This window comes from Electrona antarctica (assembly GCF_951216825.1).
Source record: "Electrona antarctica genome assembly, chromosome: 23".
NCBI classification, from domain to species: Eukaryota; Metazoa; Chordata; class Actinopteri; order Myctophiformes; family Myctophidae; genus Electrona; species Electrona antarctica.
The window spans coordinates 36,530,890-36,550,918 of record NC_136804.1 but is presented as its reverse complement, the minus strand read 5'-3'; the positions used below and the strand labels follow the sequence as shown (position 1 = coordinate 36,550,918).

Here is a 20,029-nt window from a genome sequence, read left to right as displayed (position 1 = left end):
GCTGACTCCTGGGTGAGGAACGGTCTAATTCGTCGTATGTTGTAGAGTGTAAACCTACAGGATCTAGTGACAGCTGTGATGTGTGTTTTGAACGAGAGCTGACTGTCCAGGACAACACCAAGGTTCCTGGCTGTCGGGACAGACTTTACCAGGGCGTTGTCAAGAAATGCCCTGCATTTGATTATGTTAAGTGTCAGAGTTTGGAAGTGCTTGTTTTCAATAACACAACATTTTGATGCCTCCTGCATTATGTGACACTTAGGTGGTAGGCAGGACGGTTGAGTGATTTCCAACGAGCGCTTCCAAACTCCAACACTCCATGCTGCTCAATGTTCTGCCACTCAGTCTAGATGAGGGGGGCGTGTCCTGATGGGAAAATCATGCATGCCATGTGCATAGTCTCTATTCCAAAAGGGAGGGACGTCTTTTTGAGCCCGCTAGCACCTCCTCCTATGCCCAGCTTTGTCTGTCGGTGCTGCCACACTATCTAAAGAGCCGCACGTCTTAAAGAACCACTTCACCACTTTTCAACCTATCTTCATATAATAGGTCCTCACTAATAATCATGATAAAATGGCACGATTTTTTTCTACTCAGTCCGTGTCTCATAGGAGGGCTGTGGGCAGTTTAGAAACAGTCTTCCAGTGACATCATCATTAGGCAGATTTCTTTTTTAACAAGATTTTTTTACAAAAATGTTTAGATTTTCATTATCGTGAGAACGATGGCTTCCATTTTCGCATTGCAACTTTTCAGGACTAGAAAGCCTGCAGTTTATATTAGCTTGCATTCCCCATCGATGATGTCACTGGAAGACGGTTTCTGAACTGCCCACAGCTCTCCTATGAGACACAGACCTTTTGCGCCATTTTTTCATGATTATTAGTGAGGACCTATTATATGAAGATAGGTTGAAAAGTGGTGAAGTGGTCCTTTAAGCTGTGCACAGCTTATTTTCCGAGCTTATAAAAACTCGGAAAATAAGCTGCGCACAGCTTAAGACGTGCGCGGCTGTCGACCGTTTTGCGCTTAGGTGTGGAAACATTGTGTTTGTGTGAATTTTAGCTTTGATTTGATTGGCTGAGGACCCCATCAATGATTTGATTGGCTGAGCAAAAGTAAATATTGAGGATAAAAAAAATGAGGGAAAAAAGTGGGAAAGTGAATACGCCAATTGTGATTGGCCGGAATGACAGAAAAGTGAGGACGCCATTTTTTTTACTATGGATTTTTACTCAGAAAAATATTTTAAAAATATTTTGTTTTTAAAACATATCATTTGTAAAGAATTGTATACATTTTAAAACAACCAAAGCAAACATAATTAATAAAAGAAGTTGTGAAAATAGCCGATCTACAAGCTCACAACGCGTGTTGTGAAGGAAGCGACGTGTTCCGAGCTTGTAGAGCGGCTATATTTTCATTAGTTTGGGTCCCGGGCGAGAACGTCTAATCTCGTTTTTGGTTCACGGGCTAAAAACGTTTGGGAACCACTGCTCTAAGTCTAAGGGACACACATCCTCCTCAGGGCGTGTGTGTGTGTGTGTGTGTGTGTGTGTGTGTGTGTGTGTGTGTGTGTGTGTGTGTGTGTGTGTGTGTGTGTGTGTGTGCTACTGTACGCTCCCATTCCAAGCACTTTGTGAATGTAATCAATCAGCTAACGATAATATGAGTTGATGGCTGACGATGAGGTATGCCGTGAGAACTGAGAGGAACCGATGTGGGCGCCGCGGAACATTCCTGTGACACCTGTGTGGGGCGAGAGACATGCAGGAGTGAGTGAGACGACGCTCTCTCTCTCTCTCAGGTATGAGACATTGAAAGCTGACCTTTGTGAGACTATAGCCACGGGGATCCGCAACGCTTTTTTTAACCCATTTAGGCCTGGCGTCGAAATTTAAAAAATGACAGTTTTCTGAAAAACCTTATGTTTCTGTATCAGTGGTGGTCAATATTTCATGTCAAGGACCCCAAAAATTATCTGTAATATGCCTCAGATCCCCATCTGAAAATATGTTGTTCCAGGGACCTCCCCAGAAGCAAAGATTTGAGTTAAAACGTTCACTCTAGTAACACTATATATTCAAAGATTTGAGGCACATTTTCACGATTTAAAAAAAAATAGCAGACCTACAAGTTCATAGTTCATGAGCTTGTAGATCTGCTATTTTTCAATAGCTAAAGTAAAACACCAAAAGCCAAGGGGTTCCTGCCCAGAATGGGTTAAAAATGCTGTATCATTACAATTAAGTTGAAAAGTGTGCCGTCAGGTTTTGCACACAATCAATTTGAATGAAATGACTATTGGCACATGATTCATATAATTGTAGTAGTGGTTTCTGTTTATGGCTATGAAATGGGTCTGAATGATTTAGATTGAGACGTTTTTGAGTGGTGCAAACCACTCCAACAACCAGCTTTGTTGAGTGGTGCAAACCACTCCAACAACCAGCTTTGTCTGTATGTTTGTGTACCTGTATTCCTACGTGTCCGTGCAAAGGTGAGCATGGTTACTATGGTTAGTGTGTGACGTCACTGACATAGCTGATCAGACTATATAAGACCTTGCACCACTCAGTTCACACGGGTGTGGTTTTTATTAATACAAATAGTTCCAATGGCATCAAAATGTACACGTGGTTGTAAGTACAGTATATGCTAGTGATGCACCAAATATTCGGCCGCAGAAAATATTCGGCAGAAAATGGCTAAAAAAATGCATTTTCGGCCTATTCGGTTTCGGCCCGAATAGGCAGAAAATATATCACCGAATAGTGTATGCAATTAATGCATTCAAAAGAGCTGAATAAAGGTTTTATGGACCCATAATAGTGATTATTATTTAAGTTAAAGTTTTGCCATAACCATTTATTTTGCCATAAATCAGGTAGCTTTAAGGTACGGCCATGACAGCAATGGTAGGAAAAAAGATATATAATATTCATCATATTCGGATATTCTGTATTCAGTTTTCGGCCAACTGTTTCATATATTTGGTATTCGGTTTCGGCCAAGAATTTCCCTTTTCGGTGCATCCCTAACTATATGCTGATCTGTGTTTTGCGATTGCGAGGATGAGAATGTACTTGTAAAATGGCTCCCCTCCAAGGGGGTATACCTAGGCCAAAAACATTTGAGAACCCCTGGACTATATATAGTATTATTTAGACGGAAGGAGGACAGAGGAACCTGGATCTGTGTTTGTGCGTGACAGGCAGCTCTGCACTGTGTTGGTTTCACTGTGTTCTCAAGACCATTTGTGAGAGTTTACTTTAGATTAACCATCCAGATTTTGTGGTTGGAAAGTGAAGACAGTCCAGAGAGAGAGACTAGCCCTGTGATTGCGGTAAGCTCCTGGAATCTGCACCGAGCCCCAGCGGGGCGAGTGAAACAGGAACTGTGTGTGAGAAACTGGGTGGCGTGATGTACTACTCCTCCTCCTCCTGTCTCTGTCTGACAGCAGGAAGCATCTGCGGAATGCTCAGGTCTTCCCAGGAACACCAAGCAGACCACGGTGATGGTGATGGCATGTCACTGAACCACGGCCGGCGCCGAGCCCAGGTGGTACATTTACTTAAGTACTGTACTTTTGAGGTATTTCTAGTTTACTCGAGTATTTCCAATTGCCAATACATCTGCTGCACAGAACATCTCGGATCCAAATATTGTACTTTAATTACTTTAAACTAACTAATTACTATAGTTAGTTTATAGATTTTGATTACAAAACAGACATTAACCACTTCAGCCCTTTATACATATCAGCCATTTGAAAATAGCCGATCTACAAGCTCACAATGCGTTGCGATGCGACACATTGTGAGCTTGTAGATCTGCTAATGTCTAAGGATTAGTATATATTGGAACACTTTAAATGGTACATTCGGCACAATGAGTACTTTTACTTTTGGTACTTTAAGTACCAAAAGTATTTCTATATTGCAATATTGATACTTTTACTTTAAGTAGTAGAAAATGTGAGTACTTATTCCACCACAGACCTCTGCACACAGGCAGCCATGGACAGTGCTAGGCCAACCACTGTTAAAAATAGTAATAATAATAAAACAGCACATTTAAATTTAGTTCTCAAGAAGCCCATAACATCTTGACACAAGTACAACCGGTTCCCGTTCTTAGTACAGCTCACCTAATATCTCACACTGCCTAATCCAAACAACGGGTGCCAACAGAACAGAGCCGCCCGCGTTGCTATTGCTAACACACAAAGTTATGCACGTCATAGAACCACTCTAGATAGTGGTCTGGAATGATTCCAGTGTCCGGCCCCCCCCCCACCCCCACCACCACCAGCTAAATGATTGATAGGACCACTTCACCACTTTTCAACCTATCTTCATATAATAGGTCCTCACTAATAATCATGAAAAAATGGCGCAATTTTTTCCTACTCAGTCTGTGTCTCATAGGAGGCCTAAACCGTCCTCCAGTGATGGGAAATACAAGCTAATAGAAACTGCAGGCTTTCTAGTCCTGAAAAGTTGCAATGTGAAAATGGAAGCCATCGTTCTCACGATAATAAAAATCTAAACATTTTTGTAAAAAGTTAAAAAAATATCTGCCTAACGATGATGTCACTGGTGGACGGGTTTCTGAACTGCCCACAGCCCTCATATGAGACACAGACCGAGTAGAAAAAAATGGTGCCATTTTATCGTGATTATTAGTGAGGACCTATTATATGAAGATAGGTTGAAAAGTGGTCCTTTAACGGTTGAATCAAATGGACCACATTACTTGTCTGTAATACCACAACCGCATGTGGTATGCGCATGCACGCACGCACGCACGCGCACACACGCACACACACACACGCACACACGCACACACACACACACACACACACACACACACACACACACACACACACACACACACACACTATTTATCATCAATATTGATCTGCTGCACATACAAGCTGATCACTCGACTCTTCTACATGATAACCTCAGTCAGCAGCACTGCAGCTCCAGCAGCCCTCCCTGTGCGTGTGACCGTGGAGTGGTAGTCTGTTGTCAATGAGTGACATATCTCGTCCTGAGGCAAGACTTTTGTTTGTGGCCTGATGACGAGGTGAGGTGAGCTCATGAGAGAAACCCAGGGAGGAAGAGAGAGAGAGTGTGTGTGTGACTGTGTGTGACTGTGTGTGTGTGTGTGACTGTGTGTGTGTGTGTGTGTGTGTGTGTGTGTGTGTGTGTGTGTGTGTGCGCGCCCGTGCGTGTGGGGGGATTCTAGCATAGTGAGGTTGAGGCTACATTTCAGGTAAAGTTAACTTTAACAAACAAAACAAAGGCAGGGCCAAAAGCCACGCTAATCCACTGACTCATACTACAGAACCATATATAGAAGGAAAGACAGAGTAGGCGAACGGGGGGACCTTTGTCCCGGTCCTGGAGCCAAGGCAATGACAAGCATGACTATGTGTGCAGTGACATCAATCACTGCCTCATAGCCTCATTACGTATCCTGGGCTGGCTATCAGGTTTCAAAACAGCTCGCCGTATGGGAATAGCACATGGGAACTGGACGTTTGACTCAACACGACACCTTTGTGAAGTAGGAATGTGCGTGCAAGACCAGTTACCAACATGTCATTACATCAGTGTTGATTGTGGACTGGCTATTATGTTTTTTTTCTTCTCAAGTAGCCTATTCATTCATGACAAATGGCCATAGTTACCCTATTCTGTACAACTAAATTGCGACGTCGTCAATGCTGAAATGATACACCGTGCGGCCAATAATTAAGATCCAATAATACCTGTACTGCAGCTGGACAACAAAGTGGGACATTGCCACTAAGATCTCAGCCAAACTATTGGTAAAATAGACTTCATCGTATCTAACACAGGAGGTTAAATACTTAAGGGGCTGGCGGATTTCGACATACACTACAGCAGGGGTTCTCAACGTTTTTGGCCGGGGACCCCCGGAAATGCTTTGGCAATGTCTCGGGACCCCCGCCCCGCCCCCTCCCGACCCCCAATATAAATTGACTGCTACAATAATCTTAACCCATTTTGGGCGGGAACCCCTTTTGGTGTTTTAAGCATTATGTTATAATTTAGCTATTGAAAAATAGCAGATCTACAAGCTCGTAGCGCGCCACCGAGTGGCGCGCTACGAGCTTGTAGGTCTGCTATTTTAGAAAAATCGTGAAAATAAAATTTAATTTTGTTTTTTTAAATAATTTGGGGACCCCCTAAAATAATTTGGCGACCCCCCGAGGGGTCGCGACCCACGGGTTGAGAACCCCTGCACTACAGTGCACTGTACATTGCTGCAAAAGGGATATTTCACTTTTTTGGGGGGTTATTTTATCATCAGCTTTTGGGAGCACCCCGGACAGTTTATAATTATATTATCTAATACAGTGGTTCCCAAAGTGGGGTCCAGGGACCCCTAGGCGTCCTTGTCCTTGGGGGAGTTCCAGGGGGTCCCCAGCTAAATGATAGTTAGGAACCAATCAACCAAATTGACCTTTTATGGATCTGTAACTCTGAGAGTGTACAAATGGAACCAAATGGACACGTTACCGTTAGGGTCCATTTGGTTCCATTTGTACACACTCAGAGTTAAAATGTAGGTAATATAAATTGGGGGTCTCAGAGCTAGAAATGCCATTAAATGGGGGTCCGTAGTCTAATGCATATCAAACTGGAGGGTCCTTGAAATTAAACGGGTTGAGAATCACTGCTAGAGCCGTAGGACAAATCTTCTCTTATGGGGGTCCCTGGCATATGTTTTCAAATGGGGCTAATAGGTGTCGATTTGGGGGTCCTTGACATGAAATAGTTTGGGAAGCACTGATCTAATATCTAAATAAATACTGAATAGAGCAACTTAAAAACTGCCAGGGGTCAGGGGTCAGGGGTGTTCACAAAAGCCTGAGTAGACGATAAAATGACCATGAATTCTTTTCCTTCTGAAAATAAGTGAAATACCCTGTTAACTCTAAATACGACCCGTAACCTGTACCTGTCCAAATACTTCCTTAAATGTTAACGAAGTCCACACCCACAACACCAGAGGGAGTTCAACAAACCATGTACAACCCAGATTCGGCACAAACAAGGGACTAAATTAATTTCGCTCCATGCCACCAAAATGTGGAACGCCCTACCAACTGTCATTAAGACATGCGAATCCCTTGACTCCTTCAAATCCGCTCTCAAAGGGCACCTACCTACGGACGGCTGCAATTCGAAACTGGCCCCCGTAAAAAAAACATGACCTCCTGCCTGGTGCATGAGTTTGGACATCATTGTTATGACCAGTGGTGGAAAAAGCACTGACATTTTTTACTTAAGTAAAAGTACCAATACTGCAATATATAAGTACTCCCATAAGCCTATCTCACAGAATTTCCCCGCCCCCCCTAAATACGCCCCCTTTCGGGGTTAGTGGTGATAGCGTGACGTCACTCCATAGACGCTACATGTTAACGGAGGTAATTTAAGAAGTCTACAACTTTTGTTTTCTCAAGGTAAGGTTTGTTCTATCTGTTCGACCTGATTTACCATCTTGTTTGCTTCATAATAATATTGGTCTGTCACATTTTTACATTAGAAAATGTACTTAGAATCTCCAGAGAAAAAAACGTGTAAATGCTCATGTTAAAGACACCACTATTTACCGGAAGTGGGCGTGGAAAGCGGGCTGTGAGATAGGCCTATTACAGGTACCACAAAAATATATAGGCTCTCGCTCTCACTAATCTAACCACCAATGGCAATCTCACAGGAAACTTTGCAGTGGTTTTCTGCTTCTCGCACGCACGCACGCACGCACGCACGCACGCACGCACGCACGCACACAGCCGGTTAAGGAGGTCAAACACAGGGTGATCCGTTTCCATGTGTGTCTATCAAGCTGGTCGGCACTGCTGCCGGGCACAGACCTGGGCTGGGCAGGCCTGATGTATTTCCTTTGGCACTGAACACGGAAAGCCTCTCAAAATGAGTCCAACATAAACTTTGTCGCTGGGTTTATTATTGTCCCAAAATAAAAAAGGTCTGATCGTTTTGTTCCGATATTAAAAAGGTATGTAGGTCACATCTCGTTTCAACAATGAAATACAATAGGCCTACATAACAATAGGTAAAACTGTTCTATTGTTCTAAATAGAGTTTTGAGTTGCAACTTGCAACACATGCCACACTCACACCAACATTTCACTGCTTGTTTTATATAACTCTTAGCCTTGGATCAAGACTATCATAGATGTATTTTATCGAGTCAGACTTTTGCGTTCGTATCTGTGATACCGGTAGATAATATGCATCTATGATAGATGATAAAATACATAGTCTCTCAGATCTATGGCTTCTACCTGTATTATGAACTATGAATGACAAATAAGTGACTCTGAAAACACAAGGACGACCTTATGCTGCCACCTCGTGGCGCATTTGCGCAACTGCGCCATGTCTACACCCTGGGACGGAAAACGTCTGAATTGAAATAATCGCCTTATTTAACATGCCAGTGTTTACTGGCTCGTGAAATGCAAATAGACAAAACAGACCACTTTTTTTTTTACATAACAACGCCAGCTCAAACAACGGAAAACGTAAAGTTAAACTTAACTTAAATAACGTTAACTTGAAGCTGAAGCAGCAGCAATATGTGCCCTGTTACATATCGAGGGTTAACGGTTAATATACGTAGAAATGTTGTCCATTTCATAAATAATTGACTACTTCGACTTATTAACTATAGCCTTATACTTCTTTATCTAAGTTTGTGGCCATGTATGTTGTAGTGTGGACAGCGTAAAGTCCGTAAACGCTTTATACGTGTATCATATTATCTCACCTTCTTCTGAAATGGGTATTATTGTTGTTGTTCCCTGGGGAGTCTTCATCAATGGAACACTTCCTGTTCAACTTCCTCTCCTTCCTACACTCTGGTGGTGCTTCATCATTAAATGTATCCATTTGGAATATTTCACCTAATTTGAAAAACCCTACTCAAGGTTATCGTAATATCTAAACATACATGCGTTTGACTTTGAAACAATTGCATCTAAACTACACAATAGAACTATATATTTTGAATATGGCGAAAATCCAAATATTGACCAATGAGAATCGACCAATAGGCGGGGCCAGAGCTCTGAGAGCTGTATGACGTGCACGAGTGGTGTGTGGTCTGCGCCTCAGATAATAAAGGCATAATAATTATACATATATATAATAACCTGTCACTCAAACGTTGTGTGCACTTAGATTGCAATCTTAAGAATTTGTCTCAAAATATAAATGATAGGTTTCCCAAGGTATACGTATATTTGTACGTCTCTAAATGTTTTGATGATTTGAACAAGGTGGACCCTCACAGTTAACAGTCTTTGTATTGAGTTTGTGCTTGAAATGTACTGTAATTCTGCAAATTGATTGATTGATTGATTGAAGAATTTATTAACAGTTTGCAGAATTACAGTACATTTCAAGCACAAACTCAATACAAAGGCTGTTAACTGTGAGTGGACGACCCAATTAAGCATTACACTTGTTTCCAATAGGGTCCACCATGTTCAAATCATCAAAACATTTAGAGACGTACAAATAGACACTTCTATAGACAGAACAGGAATTCATCATAAAGGAGGTAAAAAGGGAAAAGAAATATATACAGTGAGGGGAAAAAAGGGGGGGGCGGGGGGGGGATTCAGATTTTACGGGGGCCAGTTTCGAATTGCAGCCATCCGTAGGTGCCCTTTGAGAGCGGTTTTGAAGGAGTCAAGGGATTCGCATGTCTTAATGACAGTTGGTAGGGCGTTCCACATTTTGGTGGCATAGGAGCGAAAATAATTTAGTCCCTTGTTTGTGCCGAATCAATCAATCAATCAATCAATACGTGTTGGTGTAATGCAACAATGACCCATGATATTGAACAATAAATGTTACTTTTTAAATGTGTAGCTTAGTGGTTCCCAAACTTTTTCATGTCAAGGACCCCCAAATTGACAACAATTAGCCCGCAGACCCCCATTTGAAAAGATATGCCAGGGACCCCCATAAGAGAAGATTTTTACGGCTCTAGCAGTGATTCTCAACCTGTTTAATTTCAAGGACCCCCAGTTTGACATGCATTAGTCTTTACGGACCCCCATTTAATGGTATTTCTATCTCTGAAACCCCAATTTATAGTGTAAAATCAATGTTATTTTAACTCTGAGAGCGTACAAATGGAACCAAATGGACCCGTTAGGGTTCCAAATTATCATTTAGCTGGGTCCCCCCTGGAACTCCCTCAAGTACCCCTGGGGGTCCCCTGGGGGGCCTTAATTGTGTTGTCACTGCACAGCCGTCTCCATTCATTTCAGAGGACAAAAAAATACTTTTCTTGTGGAACACTTTTCTTTTTTTTCTTTTCTTTTTTTAATGTTCTGTTTATTCATTTTTATTTCTTTTTTACAAATATAGAAGTAAATTGAGAAATACCAACAGAGTAACTGTGGAACACTTTTATGATAACTGTCTTAGCAATGACACTAGTATCGATTACTTTTTTGATTAATCAAATAAACACTTTCATTATTTATTTATTTAAATATATCAACAAATGCCAATTAATGCTTTATTAAACGGTTATATTATTATATGTTATGATCGATTAAATCGACCAGTTCGATTAATCGTTACAGCCCAAACATTAGCCTCCATACATAGTGATGATAAAATAAAAATACATTATATTTTCACTTTCCTTTTGCTTTGACTTCTTCTTTCCCCAGAGCCATCATCACTACCCGAAGTGCAATGGTGGTAAAAGTACTCACAGTTTCTACTTATTAGTAAAAGTGTTAATACTGCAATGTAGAACGTCGTTAGCGTCCAGAATTAAAATGTATGTAGCTACTTAAAGTACCAACATTGCAAAGTACTCATTATGCAAAATGTCCCATTTCAATTTTCAAATGTATAAAAATATTTTTGAAAACAGCAGATCTACATTCTCACAATGCATCGCATCCCGACGCATTGTGAGCTTGTAGATCGGCTATTTTCAAATGGACGAAATGGGCTGAAATGGGTAATGCCTGTTATGTAGTTTTCAAATATAATAGATGTAGTGGAGTAGAATCACAATATTTGGATCCGAGATGTAGAGTAATAATAATAATAATAATATATACGATTTATATAGTGCTTTTCAAGGTACCCAAATTCGCTTTACAGAACAGAAGTAAAAACAATTTTATTAGAAAACTAGTTAAAAGGTTAAAAACTAGAAAGTAAAAGTAGAAGTAAAAGTACTGAAAATTATACTTAAGGACAGTCCTTGAGTAAATGTATACTTACTTTCCACCACTGCTCAGAGCCATCATTACCTGAAATGAGCCTCATGTGTGACTAATAAGTGTGAGGAGGATGTTTCTGGGAAGACGTGTGAAGATTTGTTCTGGCACTTGAATCTGACTGCAAGACAAGAGGGTTCTTGCCTCTGGGGGGAAGATTAAATTGTCTGCGAAATGAGTTTGAAAAGGTCAGATAACTCTGTTTGGTGCATGAGCTGATGCTGAAGAGTGAAACTCTTGTTAACCTCTTGTAGTCTTTCGATGGATGGATGGATGGATGGATGGATGGATGGATGGACGGACGGACGGACGGACAGACAGGACTAATCGGTTCAAACTATCCTTTGTCCCGGCTGCTATTCAGCTGCTGAACAGCAGAGAGCACTTTATTCTTGCCTCTTTGCACACACTGCCCACTAATGCACTTTTGCTGACTTTGCTACTTTGAATGTCATGAATTCTCTGCCTCTAGTGCCCTGTTGTTAGATCTTAGTCTTGTATTGAATGTTGTTGTTGTGTGTATTTTTGAGTGGTGTAAACCACTCCTACAACTGGCTTTGTTAGTGCAGAAAAAATGAGCATGGTTGCTATGTTCACCCTGTTCACCCGGGTGTGATTTCATTACGTCAGACACGATTTCATTACGTCAGACAGGCTATATAAGACCTTACACCACTCAGTTCACACGAGTGTGATTTTTTACTATGATCTGGCTGCAAACCAATTTCCCGCAAGGGAAGCTAACCTTGAACCTTGAACCTTGAACCTTGAACAGGAGTGGTGTAGATAAGAAATACAAACTATAGTAACACTAATACAAAAAAAGAAAAGGCCTAAAGGCGGCAGCATGAAGATTACTTTTTTTGATTGATTTTGATTGAAATATTTATTAACAGTTTGCAGAATTACAGTGCATTTCAAGCACAAACTCAATACAAAGGCTGTTAACTGTGAGTGGACGACCCAATTAAGCATTACACTTGTTTACAATAGGGTCCACCATGTTCAATTCATCAAAAACATTTAGAGACGTACAAATAGACACTTCTATATAGACAAAGAACAGAACAGGATTCAGGGGGGGGATTCAGATTTTACGGGGGCCAGTTTCGAATTGCAGCCATCCGTAGGTGCCCTTTGAGAGCGGTTTTGAAGGAGTCAAGGGATTCGCATGCCTTTAACACTTAAAGTTAAAGGTATGGGTAAGTGCTTTTCATTCGTTTTGACCTGAGATCAGATTCTAAAAATGTCTTCTACATCCTGCCAGTTTTCTGAAAAAGCTATGTTTCTATGTCAGTCGTTCTTCGATTTTTCAAAAATAGCAGACCTACAAGCTCGTGGCGCGCCACTCGGTGGCGCGCTATGAGCTTGTAGATCTGCTATTTTTCAATAGCTAAAGCATAACATAATGCTAACACCAAAAGGGGTTCCCGCCCAAAATGGGTTAAAAGAAGTGTTAAATAGCTCTATTATATAACAATTTGATCAGGAGAGAGAACTCAACAGAGGAAGTGACACTGGAGGTGGTGACACAAAGAAGTGAGCAGACAACACAATTGGAACTGGAACACTCTCAAATTGAAGCTGATAAATGGATCACTCTTTACATTATTGGCTGAAATTTGACCACAATTACAATTACAATTACAACGCTCTTAATCCAGAGCGATTTACAGTAAGCAAGAACAACACAAGGTAATACATCAAATGCATAGACGTACAGTCATCAAGGATCATAAGGAGTTAAAGGAGAATTCCATGTTACTTTATTGGCTATTTCCCCTAATATAAGCCCTCAATGGGGGGTCAGGTTTTTGTGCAAATTCGCTCATTTCCATCGAAATAAGTAGAAAAGTGTGCTGCTTGGGATACTATTTACATTATGAAGAGAGGATATATACAAAACAAAATGAATTTTGAGCGATGGAAATAAGCAAATTAGCACAACACCCCATAGGCTCATTCAATTCAATTCAATTCATGTAGGGCTTATATTAGGGGGAAATAGCCAACAATGCGCTTTTGCACAAAATAACACCTGGACCTCTTTGGTGTGGACGTAACAACTACAAAGAAAGGTAAGAAAGCCTTCTAGTATGGAATTCTCCTTTAAGCTAAGACCTAACATCCGTCTAACAGTATATCTATACAATGACATACGTATAGAGTACACTATAGAGTGCTATGTCTACATAATATGCTATCTAAATTACATAAATGTAGCCTTTGCTAACGCGGCACATGAAGCATGAGGCTAGTGCACTTGCACTCGTGCCACAGCGAAATTTGACCACCCACCAAAATGCATTTTGTGTGTATTAAAGTGCTGGAGGTCTCTCCGTCTTACCGAACAAACACTCCATAGCAATGATAGCTATCAGAATATAGTGCTTTAACACTTTAACCCATTCTGGACGGGAACCCCTTTTGGTGTTTTAACTATAAGCATTACGTTATACTTTAGCTATTGAAAAATAGCAGATCTACAAGCTCATAGCGCGCCACCGAGTGGCGCGCTACGAGCTTGTAGGTCTGCTATTTTTGAAAAACCCGTGAAAATGCGGCACAAATCTTTGAATATATATTCTTTCAGAAGACTTGACAGAAGACATTCCTCCACGGTCCACCTGGTCTGGTCAGGTGTGCATGTTGAATATGAATGTGGGTCAGGCTTACAATCCCGCAGCAGATGACCGTTTAGGAAAACTGTGCCTTTCAATCTCAAAGCACAACCAATGTGTGTGTGTGAAGAATTTGGAATGAGCTCCCAGTCCCTTCTGCCAGTAATAGGGTCTGTCTGGTATATGATTATAGCACCCCCCCATGCCGTTTACTAGAATTATTTGGCCCATCGTGGCTCAATCCGTCCCGCCACCATCCAATACCAGCAGAGGTCATCAATATGCCTGTATACAGAGTCTGTATACGGGCATATTGTCTGTATTACAGACACAGACAAACGTGTCCACGACAAAGACTTGGCCTTGTCTGTGGCAAATGTTAAGATTTTCCATTATAATGTTCTTATTTTGTGTACAAATGGAACCAAAATGGACCCGTAAGTAATCCATTTGGTTCCATTTGTAGTACTGTACACTCTCAGAGAGTTGCAGACCTGTTATGGTCATTCAGGGCTAGTTCTTTATAGTTTCTGCCTCTGGTCATATTATTGTCCACTCATTTTATATAGTCTGTGGCAAAGATTTCATTTTGACATAAATGTCCACCACAATGCCCTTATGGTGAGAGAGAGAGAGAGAGAGAGACAGATCTTGACCAAATACAGAGTAAGTGACCACAGTCTGGCCATAGAGAAAGGACGACACAAGAAGTCCTACCTACCTCCAGAACAGAGAGTGTGTGGTCATTAACCTCAGCTGAGGTAGAGACTGAGACACACTTTCTATTAAAATGTAATAAATATAATAATATAAGAACCGAATATTTTAATAGATTCGAGTTGTTGATCCCAAATTTTAAAGAGCTACATGACAATGACAAGGTATTAGGAGAAGGACCTGCAGCACATCTGGCTGCACAGTATGTGACTGCATGTCACAAAATGAGGGACACATAGAAAAAATATACACAATGTGACTATTATCTTGACACGAACCATCTCGACACACACACACCACGGACACATTTAATACTGTATATTTTGACCGGTATGAGTATTTTCATATTGTATTGTGAAAGTTAATGTTCTATTTGCTTGTTTTCTGTTATATTTTTATTTTATTTTGTTTTGTTCTTTGTTGAATTTCATGCTTTGGCAATACTGTAGCCATTACATTCATGCCAATAAAGCTAATTGAATTGAAAATTGAATTGAGAGAGAGAGAGAGAGAGAGAGAGAGAGAGAGAGAGAGAGAGAGAGAGAGAGAGAGAGAGAGAGAGAGAGAGAGAGAGAGAGAGAGAGAGAGTGAGTGAGTGAGTGAGTGAGTGAGTGAGTGAGTGAGAGAGAGAATGAGGAACTTAGATCCAATGACTTTGGAATCAGAATAAGAATTGTTTTTATTGTCAGGTACTGTATGTGAAGGTGCCTCCGTGAGTTTGGTAGCCTACATGAAAAACGATACTATAGTATATGTATTTTTTCATGATTTTCATAATTTCTTTCATAGTTTTTCATGATTTTGTATGGTTTATTTTATCGTTGAAAACCATGAAAAACAACACTATAGTATGTTGTTGAATGATTTTCATCATTTATTTATCGCCGAAAACCATGAAAAACGACATACTATATATTTTTTCATTCAACCTTTATTTAAATTCTCGGAGAGACCATTGAGGGAACCCCTCATTTACAATGATGCCGAGATTACATACAAAAAAACAGTAATACAACAACAATATTAGTTACAACAAACCGTTAATACAATTATATATTCAGCAATCAGTTAAAACAGCAACATACAGGTGATGGACGGTTATTGAGTAAATTCCTAAAATGACCAATTGATGCCAGGGTATTAAGTTTGAGTTCTTGTTACAAGACATTCCAAGAATCAGGTGCACCGATGCTGAAAGCAGCCTTTCCAAGTTCAGAGTTGGCAAAAAGGGACCAGAAGGCCTAGCCAATCACTGGAGCGGGTTACAATGCGACTAGGTTTCTGATGTAACATGGATGAAATATATGATAGTAATTTCCCGACCAGGGCTTTATATATGAAGAGGTGCCAGTGATTATTGCGTCTTTCCGTCAGAGAAGACCAGCCCACATTATCATATAGGGTACAGTGATGAGTATCATAGCTGTCTCCAGTAATAAACCTCAGAGCTGAGTGGTAAACTGAGTCCAGCGGCTTGGTAAATAAAATGGTAAATGGTGCATTTATATAGCGCCTTTATCCAAGGCGCTTTACATAGATTGTGCATTACATTCACCCATTCACACACACATTCATACACCGATGGCGGCGGAAGCCATGCAAGGTACCAACCAGCACATCGGGAGCAATTTGGGGTTCAGTGTCTTGCCCAAGGACACTTCGACATGTAGACAGGAGGAGCCGGGATTCGAACCGCCGACCCATGGATCATTGGACGACCTGCTCTACCTCCTGAGCCACAGTCGCCCCGGCTTGAGTGTGGAGGCAGCTGCATGACGATAGATTATGTCTCCATAGTCCAGTACGGATAGAAATGTGGCTTCAATAATCCGTTTTCTACAGATCCTGGGAAAATTTGCTTTATTTCTGTATAGGAAGCCAATTTTCTGACCAGATTATCTATGTGGTATTTGAAATTGCATTTGTCGTCCAGCCATATACCAAGATACTTATATTATTATATACTTATATTATATACTTATATTATTATATACCAAGATACTTATATTCCAAGACTCTTTCTATTGTTGATCCATTGGTGGTGGTGATATGGAGATTGGAATAGTCTATGTTTTTTGATTTAGAGAAGACCATGCATTTTGTTTTATTGTCATTAAGTGTTAGTTTAAGGTTGCTAAAAGAGCTTTGTAATGAGTTAAATGCGAGTTGTAGTTTTTCAATGGCCAGTACAGTGGAGTCAGCGGTACAGTATAACATTGTGTCATAGGCATAGAGATGAATTTGACAATCACATAGGGCCTAGAATGGAACCCTGTGGTACGCCAGATGTGACTGGTAGGAACCCAGATTGCCATCACCCATCTTAACACATTGACGTCTACCATACAGATAATTCCTAAACCAGTTGCAGGCCTCTGTATCAAAGCCTGATATGTGCAGTCTATCTAATAGTAAGGAGTGGTGAACTGTGTGGCCAATACAAATGGCTGCAGCATGTTTGTTTTTGTCTGAACCTGTGAGTAAATGATCCAGAACTAGGGTGACAGCTGTAATCGTGCTATGATTAGCTCTAAAGCCAGATTGATGAGGGCTTAGAATTGACTAGCACTCGGTGCCGCGCTATGAGCTTGTAGATCTGCTATTTTTCAATAGCTAAAGTATAACATATAATGCTTTAAAACACCAAAAGGGGTTCCCGCCCAAAATGGGATAATACGTGTGATTGCAATTGACACAACAAACACCCCCTGCCCTATGGGAGGAGGTTGTCTGCCCTATGGGAGGAGGTTGTCTGCCCTATGGGAGGAGGTTGTCTGCCCTATGGGAGAAGGTTGTCTGCCCTATGGGAGGAGGTTGTCTGCCCTATGGGAGGAGGTTGTCTGCCCTATGGGAGGAGGTTGTCTGCCATATGGGAGGAGGTTGTCTGCCCTATGGGAGGAGGTTGTCTGCCCTATGGGAGGAGGTTGTCTGCCCTATGGGAGGAGGTTGTCTGCCATATGGGAGGAGGTTGTCTGCCCTATGGGAGGAGGTTGTCTGCCCTATGGGAGGAGGTTGTCTGCCCTATGGGAGGAGGTTGTCTGCCATATGGGAGGAGGTTGTCTGCCCTATGGGAGGAGGTTGTCATATGATTATCAAACACCCTCTGCCCTATGGGAGGAGGTTGTCTGCCCTATGGGAGGAGGTTGTCATATGATTATCAAACACCCTCTGCCCTATGGGAGGAGGTTGTCTGCCCTATGGGAGGAGGTTGTCTGCCCTATGGGAGGAGGTTGTCTGCCCTATGGGAGGAGGTTGTCTGCCCTATGGGAGGAGGTTGTCTGCCCTATGGGAGGAGGTTGTCTGCCCTATGGGAGGAGGTTGTCATATGATTATCATGGGCATTGGGCATGCTGTAGAATAGATCAGATAGGCTAATTATAGATCTGACGTGTCGTCTATGAAACCAAGTTACACAATCATAGATAAAGGACTAGGAGGAAATATAATGGGTCTGTCTGTTGTTTTGCGCAGGAATACATGTACTATAATAGAAGATCAAGACATCACAAGAAGGCCAGGACGGTCAGCTCAACCGTCTGGGCACCTAGGCTGCTGAGCCAGCCTGACGGCGTGCCGCGGGTTCGACTCCCGATGTCTTCCCCCCCATCTCTCTCCCCCTTTCCTGTCAGACCACTACTTTCATCCTATAAATAAAGGCAGGAAAAGCCCCCGAAAAATTAAAAGACATCACAAGAAATAAACAGGGTGATTTGTTATCTTTATTATTGCTATGGTTATTTTTGAGAGTTTGACATTATTCAGCAGCTGGCTTTTCTTTTCCAATCACCTTTCCATGTTTCTGCATTTAAAAGTAAAGCAAGTATGGGGGGGGGGTTGTTTTTGCTGTTTTTTGTCTTCTTTTTTTTTTAGTTTGTCTTGTCTTGTTTAAAAAAAAGAAGAAAATCTTGATTCTGTAACTCATTGTTTTAAATGATGATGTCTTTATTATCATTAAATAAATCTTAAAAAAAAAAAAAAAAGTAAAGCAAAGTAAAAGTATTGAAAATTGGAAATACCTCCAGTAAAAGTAAAAGTACCTCAAAATTGTACTTAAGTAAAAGGTACGTAGTTGTTTTCCACCAGTGCCAGGGTGTGACTTGGTAAAAACACGTCACACACAACAAGGACACAGTGCAGCCGAGATAAGATAAACAGCCAAAGATCTGTCACCGCAAATTTGTTATTCAGAACATTCTGTTTTTCCACTTCTGTTTTCATTCAGCCGGGCCTGCTAATGGACACAGAGCATTCAGGAGCCTGGAACTCTGCACGGCCCGGCTGTCCATTTGTCTTTCTGATGCTATCGGCCTCGTCGTGGTTTTGTCTCGTCTCGTTTTCGCTTCTGCTGTGTACAGAGTACTGATGGCGAGGCGACGACACAGAAAAGAAACCAATCCAAATTAACCCATTTTGAGCGGGAACCCCTTTTGGTGTTTTAAGCATTATGTTATACTTTAGCTATTGAAAAATAGCAGATCTACAAGCTCATAGCGCGGCACTCGGTGCTTGTAGGTCTGCTATTTTTGAAAAATCGTGAAAATGTGTCTCAAATCTTTGAATATATATTCTTTCAGTTTCAGTTTTGAACTCAAATCTTTGCTTCTGGGAGGTCCCTGGAACAACATATTTTCAGATGGGGGTCCCTGGAACAACATATTTTCAGATGGGGGTCCCTGGAACAACATATTTTCAGATGGGGGTCCCTGGAACAACATATTTTCAGATGGAGGGGTCGGCGGGATATTACATATAATTTTTGGGATCCTTGACATGAAATATTGAGAACCACTGATACAGAAACATGAGGTTTTTCAGAAGAAAATACATTTTAAAAAGACATTTTTTTTAAATATCGACGTCAGGCCTAAACGGGTTAAAACAGGGATTGACGTGGAATGGGTCTCAGGGTTCACACGATGGGAACAGCGTGGATCTCAGCTGTGGTCAGTCTGTGTGACGTCAGCCTGATATGCAAACCAGCGGTTTGCCGAATAGCTCTGGACACACGGACAGACAGTTTATAACAGCAAAAACATAATGTACCTCCATACCCCTTCAGTGTTTGTATATTGTTCATTCATTCATTCATTCAGACCACTTTAACCCATTTTGGGCGGGAACCCCTTTTGGTGTGTTAGCATTATGTTACGCTTTAGCTATTGAAAAATAGCAGATCTACAAGCTCATAGCGCGCCACCGAGTGGCGCGCTATGAGCTTGTAGGTCTGCTATTTTTGAAAAATCGAAGAACCACTGACATAGAAACATAGCTTTTCCAGAAAACTGTCAGGATGTAGAAGACATTTTTAGAATCTGATCTCAGGTCAAAATGGGTTAAAAATGTCACTGTAAATGTCCAGAGTGTG

At 41.3% G+C, this 20,029-nt stretch overlaps 1 protein-coding gene across 1 annotated transcript in view; it reads right to left on the bottom strand.

Moving 5' to 3' along the window:
• The window catches only part of net1 (neuroepithelial cell transforming 1), a 57,389-nt gene extending 48,503 nt beyond the window's left edge, over positions 1-8,886 (bottom strand). The window contains exon 1 of the mRNA XM_079493751.1: positions 8,839-8,886. The gene's annotated coding sequence lies outside the window, so the exon portion shown is untranslated. The remainder of the gene's footprint in view (positions 1-8,838) is intronic.
• Positions 8,887-20,029: the final 11,143 nt, after the last annotated feature.